The sequence below is a fragment of the Cebus imitator genome, unplaced genomic scaffold (assembly GCF_001604975.1).
Source record: "Cebus imitator isolate Cc_AM_T3 unplaced genomic scaffold, Cebus_imitator-1.0 Scaffold159, whole genome shotgun sequence".
Classification (NCBI taxonomy): Eukaryota; Metazoa; Chordata; class Mammalia; order Primates; family Cebidae; genus Cebus; species Cebus imitator.
This window is the reverse complement of record NW_016107474.1, coordinates 3,237,890-3,245,231: the sequence shown is the minus strand read 5'-3', so window position 1 is coordinate 3,245,231 and position 7,342 is coordinate 3,237,890. Positions and strand designations below refer to the sequence as shown.

Here is a 7,342-nt window from a genome sequence, read left to right as displayed (position 1 = left end):
TACTGGGGTGGACGGAGGAATGGGTGGGTGGATGGGTGAATGGGTGGACGGATTGGTGGAGGGACAGATGGGTTCAGGGGTGGACGGAGGAATGGGTGGGTGGATGGGCAAATGGGTGGATGGATGAATGGGTGGATGGGTGGGTGGGTGGATGGATGGAGGGACAGATGGATTCGGGGTAGATGGAGGAATGGGTAGGTAAATGGATGGGTGAGTGGAAGGGTGGATGGATGGGTGGAAGGACAGATGTGTTCAGGAGTGGATGAAGGAATGGGTGGGTGGGTAGTAGATGAATGTGTGGATGGATGGAGGAGTGGGTGGGCGAATGGGTGGGTGGGTGGGTAGATGGAAGAATGGGTGGGTGGATGGAGGAATGGAGGAATGGATGGATAGATGGCTGGGTGGATAAGTAAATGCATGGGTGTGGGGATGGACAGAGGAACAGGTGGATGAATGAGTGGGTGGGTGGATGGATGAGTGAATGAATGGATGGGTGGATAGAGGGATAGATGGGTTCAGGGTGGATGGAGGAATGGGTGGGTGGATGCATGGGTGGGGAGGTGAGCAGGTGGGTGGATGGATGTAAGGACAGGTGAGTAGGTAAATGAGTGGGTGGATGGAATGGATGGGTGATGGATGAGTACATAGATGAAAGAATGGGTGGGTGGATAGAAGGATGGATGGATGGCTGGGTGGATGAGTGAATGGATGAGTATGGAGGTGGACAGAAGAAAAAGTGCATGAATGTGGGGGTGGGTAGACGAATGAGCGGATGGGTGGGTGGCTGGGCAGATGGAGGGTGGATGGGTGGAAGGAAGGAAGGAAGGACGGACTGATGAAACGTAGATGGGTAGGTGATGGATGAATGTTAAAACACTGAAGAGATCTGACATTACGAAATCCCGAACACTTGGAATGTGTCGCAGAGGTTTCTTAACAGGCATCAGTAGGTTTTCAGGAAGGAACATTCTAGCATTTCCTGATCAACAAGACCATGAGGTCTCTGAGCCAGCCATCCACCCTGAGAGGTTTTTGGCCGGGAGGCATAACCCTCCCAGCAAACCTAGGTCTCTCGTCTCCACAGAGGGGCCTCGAGCATTCCGGCAGCCCCTATCGAACTGAAAAGGAGAAGCTGGGCTCCCAAAGAGAAAGGATGCTTTCTCAGCTTCTCCAGAGGCAAATGCTAGAAGACCACAGGAAATAAAGACACTCAGGGCAGCCTGTGAGGCCTGGGCAGCACTTCCAGGAGAGAACACCGTCTGGAGGGGATGCAGGGGACAGAGCAGGGCCATGCACTTGCTGCTCTGAACGCAACAGAGTCAGGAATGCCCTGGCCTGTGCGGGCCACAGAGGACCTGCCCTCCCCCGCTGCCATTCTGCCCTCCACCCACGCCCCCTCGTTTATTTCCAAGGCTCCTCAATCCTGGGCCTTCCCCATGGCACTTGGTACCTCTTCCATCTGCGCATTCAGCACAGCCTCATGGGCCTCCAACGATGGCCGAGGCGAGTGGCACGGTGCCCTCCCCAGGAGCAGGCATGACCAGCAGTCATGCACCTGCCAACCACAGACACTGCACATGTATTTAGTGCAGGTGTCCCCACACTGACTGTATCCACATCCTGTCTTTGATCCTCCTAACAAGCCCATCAGACAGGGACAATAACGACTCCTGCTTTACAGAGGAAGAATCCTGCTCCGAGAGGCTGAGAACCTTGCTCACATCACACAGCGGGCATCTGACCCACGGGGACAAAGTTAGAACCTGCACTCTCACGTAGGAAGAGGCTCCGTGGGCGTTTGCTGAGTGAATGAATGAATGCATGCGTGTGTGAGGGAGGCAATGAAGGAGGGACAATTTCAAACAGTTGCTGGTGTCTAGGGGCCAGGAGCTCACTGGAGGGACAGCATGAAGGCCAGCAGCCCGGAGGAAGGCCCTGGCCAGGCGAGCCATCCAGCCCAGGAGCTGCAATTCCCTTGGAGACTCAGAGCTCACAGATGGGGCCTGAGGCATGGAAAATAAAGAGCCTTCAGTGGAGAGCAGATGGAGAAGCTGACCGTGGCAGGGCAGGGAGGTCTGGCGGTTCCAACCCCTGCCCGCCTGTCCCCTCCGGCCCCCCTACCCCCCAGGGATTGGACCCAGGCCCTCCACAGCAGGCCTCCTGCCCTGGCCCGTCAGGGCCACCCGACAACTGCCAGGCAGGCCGGGCCTTGGGCAGCCCTGGCTGGTCCCCCTCCTCCCCAAGGCCCCTCCCCTCTCTCCCTTTTTTGCAAAGAAGTCAAATTTGCCACTCTGATGCATTAACCAAGCCGGGTAATGAATGGGGAGTGTGTGGCGCGCCCGCTCGGAGAGAGGGAGGCACAGGCCAGGCGCGGACCCCAGCAACTGGGCAATTTTCCAGGCTCCGCTTCCGAGCCCCTCCATTCAACCCCCTCCGGCCTCCCCCAGACGAGAGAAGCAGCATGCTCTGTCATCAGAACCGCATTGTTCTGGCCAGAAGAAAAAACGGGTCCAGCAGATGGCAGGTGTAACAAAAGCAGCTTGCTGTGGCCAAACCAATTATTTATCTAATTATGATTTACCACTTAACCACATGATCTTTCTGCAGAGTTGTGGGCAATTAAAACCAGGGTGACTGTGTGGATTATGCAAATGGACTGGAGCCCAGCGAATAAAATTGGAGATTAGACATTCACACAGGCAGGCGCTAGCACAGGGCAGCCCCGGGGCGGGGGATGGGAGGGGGTGGGAGCAAGGGGAGGCTAAGGGGCTGGGCTGGGGAGGGCCAGGAGGGCCAGGGGGTCAGGAAGGAGGAGGAGAAGCAGGGAGGCGAGGATGGGAGGAGGCGGTGGGAACTGCAGCCTCCCTCAAGCTGCCCCTGAATAATGGCATCAGGCCTCTGGGAGAGGGAAATCAAGGCAGTTGACCTGACCGGCCCTGAGAGAGCCAGCCTCGCCCGGCCCCGGACGGGAGGCACGCTGCGGCCTCCAGAGCTTATGCTGGGCCCAGTGGAGCCAGGGCACTCTCTCCTGTGGAGGGGTGGGGCGGGGCGACCTGGGCCCGTTCCTCCTGCTGGCTGCCCCATGGTGAGAGCTGCCCCACAGGACCAGGTTTGGTCAGGTAGTTGGCAGCCACCACAATGACCCACTTGGTAGACCGGGACGCCCGTGGTTGCCCCCAGCTCTGTGACTGACCCAGCAGCTGTGTGATGCCAGCTAGGTCACTTGTGGTCTCTGGGCTCACTTTCCAAACAAAAGGCCTAGAAAGGATGATTCCTCCACTTCCCTGCAGCTCTAAAAGATGGGGTGATGCTCTCCAAAAGCCAAATCCAATCCAACTCTCCCCAAGTTGGCTGAACAAAGGCAGTGGGGGCTAGAGAGAGAGGCGGCCATGAGGGTGTCCAGGCACCCCCTGGTCTCCTCCACACAGAGCACCCCCACCCACACGGCTCTGAATGCTTAGGGTGACTCATCCAGTTAAGCCTTCCAAAAGGTCTGTGAGGGGTGCCATCGCCAACTCTGTTGACTGAGGCACAGAGAGGTTCAGTAACCTGCCCAAGGTCACACAGCCTGTAAACGGCAGAGCAGGAGCTGTCACACATTTGTGTCTCAGGCTTCCCTGAAATGCCACGCTCTGGTGGAAATTAAACTTAAAAAGCAATGTCATAAAGACCCCCATCCCTGAGGGGCTGCACCCTCCTGGAGCAATATTCTGGATCTGCTGTGTTTAAGCAGAGGAGGGGGCCACAGGTAGAAAGGCTCCTCCCGCCCCACCCCTGCAAGTACCCAGGCGAAACCCTCCCAGACACGTGTGAAGGTTCCTGTGACTTGCAACCGGGGTCAGCAAAGAAAATTTGCACAGGCTGGGCACGGCGGCTCACGTGTGGCTCCCAGCAGTTTGGGAGGCCAAGGTGGATGGATCAATTGAGGTCAGCAGTTAGAGACCAGCTTGAGCAACATGGCGAAACGTCTCTACAAAAAAAAATACAAAAATCAGCCAGGCTTGGTGGCTTGCGCCTGTAATCCCAGCACTTTGGGAGACCGAGGTGAGTAGATCACAAGGTCAGGAGTTCGAGACCAGCCTGGCCAACATGGTGAAACCCCGTCGTTACTAAAAATACAAAAATTAACCAGGCATGGTGGCGGGCACCCATAAACCCAGCTACTTGGGAGGCTGAGGCAGGAGAATCACTTGAATCTGGGAGGCGGAGGTTGCAGTGAGCTGAGATCGTGCCACTGCACTTCAGCCTGGGCAAGAGAGCAAGACTCCATCTCAAAACAAACAAACAAAAAAACTGGCTGGCTGTGGTGGTGCACACCTGTGGTCCCAGCTACTTGGGAGGCTGAGACAAGAGGATCACTCGAACCCAGGAGGTGGAGGTTGCGGTGAGCCAAGATCACGCCACAGCACTCCAGCCTGGGCAAGAGAGAGACTCCATCTCAAAGAAAGAAAAAAAGAGCGAGCTGCACAGCAAAGCTCTTCCTCACGCGGCGCTCTCCCCCAGCTCTGTGCTGACCAGGGTGCCCCTGGCCGCAGGTGCTACTTAGCTTTAAACTGACATGAATTAAAATTAAATAAAACGAGAGCATCCATTCCTCACTGCTCCAGCCACATTCTGAGCACTCCGTGGCCGCATGCGACTGGAGGCTCTCGATTTGGGCATTGCCAATCTAGCACATTCTATTACTATAGAATGTTCCAGGAGACAACGCTGCTCCGGAAAGTCGGCTCCAGGAACACAGGATTTTTCTCCTTCATTGGTGGTGAATTCCCAGCACCCAGGACAGTCCCTGGCTGTCCGTGAGGGGGTGAAAGAAGGAATGAAATGCTTCTCCTATAAAGAACAAGGGTTGGTTTTGAAAAGGAGCCTGTGGAGTCCCGGCGAGGTCCAGACCCTGAGTGGCCGGTCTGCCTGCAGCCAGGAGCCCCCAGCCCCGCCAGCCCATGCCCGCAGGCTAGCCCATGCCCATCTCAGGGCCAGACGGGGACGTCTGTCTTGCCACGGGGGGCCCTGCCGACAGCCAGGTGACCGCCTCCAGGATCCCTCCCCCGCACCCCTGAGCCAGCAAGGCTGCGAGGAGGAAAGGGTGGCTCTGTTTGCAAAGAACCCATTCCCACCAAGGCTCCGCCTGCATTTGAGTCAGGGGAGAAAAGTTGGGACACCAGGCTCCCAAATCTCCCTTCTCTTAGCCCAAACTGACCATCCTCATCTCCCCACTTTCTAAGTTGGGGCGCTCAGTTCTAATGCAGTCTGGGGTGACAGGGTAGCAACGGGAGAGAAAAGTACAGCTAAACAATTGAATTCCTGAGTACCTCCAGGAAATAAACCAGGAGCGCCCCATGGGGCCCCTACGCCTCCACCCCAGGGTCAGGCGCTGTTCTCAGGATCCAAGGAAAGCCGTGGGCCTTCTACTAGGACTACAGGGAAGGACCCCAATTTTGCCACCAATGTCAGGGGCTCTGTAAGTCCTGATGCCCTCTGCCCTAGCATCTCTTCCCACATGAACAAGAGGAAGGCAGAAAGGGCAGGGTGGCCATCGGAACACATACCTGAAATGCCAGACGCCCTGCTCCCTTGGAGGGCACACAGCTGTGGGCTGCCTCTGGTCCAGCTCTGAGAGCAGATGTGCCCCCTCCATCACACGTCAGCACCGAGCACAGCCCGAGCATCATCCCAAGAATCCTCGGCCAGCCTTGGGAAAAACAGGGTTCCCATTTCACAGTACGGAATAGAGGCCCCAAGAGGCAGAGCGAGCTGTGGAGGCTCACAGAACCCAACGGCGGTGCAGCGTGGCCAGGTGGGAGCCCGACACCTCCTTCTCCCACAAAGGGACGGCCAGACATGCTCCACACACACTGAGCCCCTCCCACACACACACGCTGTCTCACACATGTTCACATATCACACGTGGTCACACAATCACACATGCTCACACTCATTCACACGCAGGCCCACGCATTCACGAGCAAACACACACACAAAATGTCACACACGCACACACACTCATTCACATGCAGGCCCACACATTCATACAATGTCACACATGCTCACATAATCACGCTCTCACACTCATTCACAGGCAGGTCCACACATTCACACACACAGTATCACACATGCTCATTCATTCACACAAATCACACAATATCTCACATTCACACACACACCACACAATCACTCTCACATTCACAGTCTCATGTTCACACACACATGCACTTATATTCACACATGTTCACATTCATGCTCACTCAGATTCACAATCACACATTCACACACAATGTCTCAGTCACACGTTCACAGTATCTCACACAGGTTCACTCACACGTTCACACATTCACACACGTTCACACCCATCTCACACGTTCACACATACATTCACGCACATTCAGTCACACATACATCACACATGCTCGTGCAATCATACATTCAGTCACATTCACGCTTTCAAACACACACACTCACAATGTCTCACATTTACATTCGCATTCCATACACATACATTTGCACACATCACACGCAGTCACTCACATTCACACACATTCGCACGCACACTCACAAACACTGGATCACACACATGCACGATGCTTCAGAAATGTTTTCCACTTGGAGAGCTGGTAAACAAATACCAGGGACCCCCCACCTTCCAGAGACGCCAGAGAAAGTCAACACGCCAGGTTCCTGCCATGGCTCCTCTGGAGTTCCTCCAAAAATGCCCAGGCCTTGCCCCATCCATGCCAACACTCCTACCCAGCCCAGGCCCTGCCCACCCAGCATCCAGGCTCTGCCCAACGTCCAGGGGTCTAAGGTCCACAGCCCTCTCCACCTGCATCCACAGCTGAGAAACCAGGCCCCACCTGAGCTAGAAGCACCCCTCAACCCTCCCGACCCCAACAGGTGCTCTGGTGGCATCCTGGGTCTCCCATGCCCGGGTGAGAGGTCTGGGGTGCAGAATGGTTGGCAACACTCCTTTTAGCGCCTGCTAGGAAGCAGGTGGGGGCAGGGGCTGAAAAGTCCCCAGCTGGACAGAAAGAAGGGAGGGAGGGAGGGGAGAGGTGGGGTACTTGGGGATACCAGGAATGAAAGGATTTGGAGCCTGGAAGTCAGGACTGCCCATGGCCCTCCTAGCACGCAAGAGTGTACCCCACCCTCAGATGTGTATGAACATGTGTGTGTGACTGTGAATGTGAGATACTGTGTGTGTGAACATGGGTGAGTGTGAATATGAGATACTGTGTGTCTGAACATGTGTGAATGTGAGATACTGTGTGTGTGAACATGTGTGAGTGCAAATGTGAGATACTGTGTGTGTGAACATGGGTGAGGGCAAATGTGAGATACTGTGTGT

General features: G+C 55.6%; 1 protein-coding gene across 5 annotated transcripts in view; it reads right to left on the bottom strand.

The window, feature by feature from the left end:
* Window positions 1-7,342, bottom strand: part of GSE1 (Gse1 coiled-coil protein) — a 314,063-nt gene that overhangs the window by 75,049 nt on the left and 231,672 nt on the right. The window lies entirely within an intron of this gene.